Raw genomic sequence first — 4483 nt, 5'->3', positions numbered from 1 at the left:
TTAGTAATTGTTACATATAAAAGACGAAGCCAGGCAGCCTCAACCATAGTCCTTGCTTGGGCAAGAAGGGCGAGGCATCTGGTAGCTACGGCTAAGCTCAGCTTTCTCCTTAGCAATGAGGAGGGGCTGAGGTTACTTTGAATAAGAGATCTCTTTTAAATAGCCTGCATGTGTTAAAAATTTAAAAACCCTATCCAATGAAAACATGCGGCCATCACCTGAAAATAAAGAAGGGTGCATGGGTAATTTAAATTTGTATAGCTTGAGGAAGGGCTGTTGTCTTTCTGTGTCCAATCCAATCTCTGCCATGTGATTAATATGTGGGCAATTGAGATGTGGGCTCTACATCTTGCGCACTGTGGTGCGAGTGTGCCCTTTAAAAGATGTGAGTGTGTGATGCATGTATGTCCTAACCTCAGTCTGCAGAGAGGAACTTCTTTGAATCTATTTTGTTTTTCTGTGGCATACTTTCCAATCCTTGTTTTTATCGTGTGCAGTTTGTTCTCTGTTTGTTCATTCCAGTCCTGCTGCCACTCTTTGTGGAGTGCAGTCCTGATATGTGGCCGGAGGTCCTGCTATGGAAGTTCGTTTATATCCATCCGACTCAGTTCTCGCAGCTGACGTAGCAAGCCTGTCGGTTTCTTCATTTCCATGTACGCCACAGTGACCGGGTACCCAGCATATTGTAATTTTAAGGTTCAATGTGCGTGCAGACATAAGGCATTTCAAGAGGGAATTCATAACTGGGTTTTTATAGAGTTTCCCAGCGGACAGGGGGCCATAACCACATTTAAGGAATCTGAGTAAATAACAGGTTGGGATTTTCTTTTGCAGGATGGATCTAACAGCAGACAGGATACCATGACATTCTGCACTAAATATGCTTGTGTGCCTATTCATTGTTTTTGTTTAAGACAAGTGACAGCTGTGAACTGCGCATGAAACTGAACAAGTCTTGGAGGCGTCAGTGTAAAACTCTGTGCACTGATACTTTGCTTGTAGGTATATGAAGCGCTGTTTTATGCCAATCGGCGACCCGTGTTTGCCAACCACACAAAAAGATGTGTCACAGTCAACTGCATGCACTTCCCATTGAGCAATTATGTCTTTGGAAGAAGACACGAGAATATTGGAGACTGGTAGCTGAATTTGCCGCTCACAGGTGGAAAAATCACATGACTTTTAGCTTATTTGTAAATCGCGAACATAAACAGAGTAGGATGTTGATCTAGGTTGAACGCTCTTTAATGAATTCATTTTGACTATGAAAACCGTGCATCTAAGAACGCTGCCTTGAGGGACGCCATTCTCTTGTGAAAACTACTTGAAAATAGCAATGGAGAGCCAATAGCAAGGTCTATTGCTGTGTATGAGCTATGTGTTGCACTAAAGTGTGTTAGTTCTCTTCTACTGAATACGCATGAGCCAGACGGCAATAGGAATTTTTTCAATTAGCGCACCTCAAGAATTGGTTCTAGTACCTCCCCATAATGGGTGGTGTGCGTTAAAATTGCCAACCAACAGGAACGGTTCCGGAAGCTGGCCAATAAGTTTTTAAAATTCGTCAATAGATAATTGATGATCTGGTGGGATATCACGGAACATACGGTTATTACTCCACCAATAGTTAGGGCTCGTATTGCAACTGCCTCTAAATCAGTTGCCAGTTGAAGACATTGAGAGGGAATTGAATTCTGAACCACAATAGCAACGCCACCTGATGAGTGGGCACTGCCTTGCCTGTCCTTCCGCTATACTACATATGTTTTCAGAAAGTTTGTATGTGTTGGGTTTAAGTGTGTTTCCTGTAGGCAAAGTATGCTTGGTTGATATTGCATGAGTATTTCACGTATGTCATAGTTCTTAAGTAGCCCGTGGGAGTTCCAGTGGATAATGCTCTCGACAGCCATTGTTCTTACTGAGGAAGCGAAGACTAGCGGGAGTTATTCAGATATCGCCACCTTTATAGGGTGGCTTTACTGGCAGATTTCTTTCAGGCGGTCTAGCAAACTCCGCCTCTCTTTGGCAGACTCCCTCAGCGTCTCTGACACTGAAGATCCCTGGGTCACCTCCATTGCTTCCGGTGGAGACGCAGGAGATGAGGATTTGACAATAGGGAGAGGCTCCCCTTCACTTGTCTGTGTTTTCCCAGAGGTCTGTGAAAAGTTGACCTCTGGGAAATGGAATGTTGGTGTAGCCGCTGGCTGCTTGCCGGGGGGCCGAGATGGGCGCGCATCAGCGATGCTGTATTGCGTGACCACTGTGACGAGATGCCGCCCGGCTCCCTGGCGCGCAGCGTCAGCGTATGATCTTCCGGAGAGAAGCGAGAACTTCTTTCGGGCTTCAGAAAGTGTTATGTTTTTGTAACTTTCATTTGAATAATTTTTTTTTCTCATTCTGGAACATCTGATATGCTCGCGAGTATGCGGCGTGTGGCCCGGCAGTTGGGACATTCTGTTTGAGTGGCACTGCAGTTTTCAACTGGGTGCTAATGGGCACCGCACTTTGCACAGGTGAGTTTTCCGCGACATGTTTTGGAACTATGCCCGTACTTTTAGCAGTTAAAACATCTTCTCGGGTTGGGGACATATGGGCGGGCTTTACAATGGATGAATTCTGCTTTCACGGCATCTGGTAGACGGGTAGGCACACGGCATCTGGTAGACACAGAATTTATTTCACGGATCAGAACACGTTCTGATTTAACACCTTGTACTGTGTTGGAGATGGATACCAGGAGATGGCCGAACCGTCTTTGCTTGAATAGGGTGTCCGAGTGAACTTTCTGTGAAATTTCAAGATCACCGGATGAGAGTTTTTTTACCTACTTTGTGGTTATTGCCTATCATTTCATCTAGGGTCCTACCAATAAGAAAAACAGACATTGCAGCAACTGGGTCGTTATCTACAAGAGGATGTAGGATCAGGAAGCGAGAAAAGTGGCCAGAGTCATGTCGAGTTCTGCTGAAGCTTTCAAGGACCGATCGGGGTTCTCAGGGACCGGTCAGGTTTTTTGGACGAAGAATTACTCACACGATATTGGTGCGCTGACGGTTCCTAAAATGTCGCCTGAGTTTCACCGTCTTATTCACAGGAAGGTCCTGGAGCCCCCCGACTAGTAAACAGACGGGGAGCCCATCGTCCGGAGCTTGACCATGGCCCCGACCGCCACCGTTCATGGTTTCTACCCTTCACCTTAATGCCTTTCGCCACGGTACGGATGACAGCTTCGGTATGGGAGCTAAAGGTCCGTGGTGGCGCCATGCACCATCACCTTGAGACTGAAGGTGGCCTTGCGGGAACGTAGAGGACTAAACAATATTCGGCGAATGGTTGTCCTTGAACAAACTGTAGTACGCCACGGGAAAAAAAAATTAAATAGGTTTTCGACAGAAAGAGAAAACGCATTTATTTTTAAAGAAAAGACGCCGCAACTGTCTCACTTCTCTGTGGCCAGCTCAACCAAGTCGTGAGGGGAGGGAGGCGGAGTGAATGAAGGTAGAGAGAAAGAGGCGCTATAGATATAGGGCTCCGGATAACTCCGATCACCTGCGCCGGCGTCGCACAGCACACGGGCCAGCGATGAAAGTTGGTGGTAGCTGGAGCGCGGTGAGTGCGTATGGCCTCGACTTGCCGGGAAATTAATGAAAGCTTTTTCCTAGAGACAGAACTACATGCCTGATCAGCACCGGCGTTCGCCGACTGAAAACATTTGCCTTATCGATTTCGTCGTTCAATTACACAACACATCGTAAATGTGAACACAAAATTAACATGGATCACATGGGGAGCGATTTAGTGATATCCTTATCCTGCAAAGAAGGTAATTGCGGAAAAATGCTTACATTGGCCCACCTGAATGTCCAATGAACAGCAAAACAAAGACGCTAACAAAAGGTAGGACCTACTAAGCCTTCCCTTCACACCCTCACCCCACGCGCGCGCGCCACACACACACACACACACACACACACACACACACACACACACACACACACACACACACACACACACACACACACACACACACACACACACACACACACACACACACACACACACACACACACACACACACACACACACACACACACACGCACGCACACACACACACAACCCGCCGCGGTGGCTCAGTGGTTATGGTGCTCGGCTGCTGACCCGACAGACGCGGGTTCGATCCCGGCCGCGGCGGTTGAATTTCTTTGGAGGAGAAATTCTAGAGGCCCGTGTACTGTGCGATGTCAGTGCACGTTAAGGAACCCCAGGTGGTCGAAATTTCCAGAGCCCTCCACTACGGCGTCTCTCATAGCCTTAGTCGCTTTGGGACGTTAAACCCCATAAACCAACACACACACACACACACACACACACACACACACACACACACACACACACACACACACACACACACACACACACACACACACACACACACACACACACACACACACACACACACACACACACACACACACACGCGCGC

Source organism: Amblyomma mixtum, chromosome 3 (assembly GCF_055824585.1).
Source record: "Amblyomma mixtum isolate Tamu chromosome 3, ASM5582458v1, whole genome shotgun sequence".
NCBI lineage: Eukaryota > Metazoa > Arthropoda > Arachnida > Ixodida > Ixodidae > Amblyomma > Amblyomma mixtum.
This window is presented reverse-complemented; position numbering follows the sequence as displayed.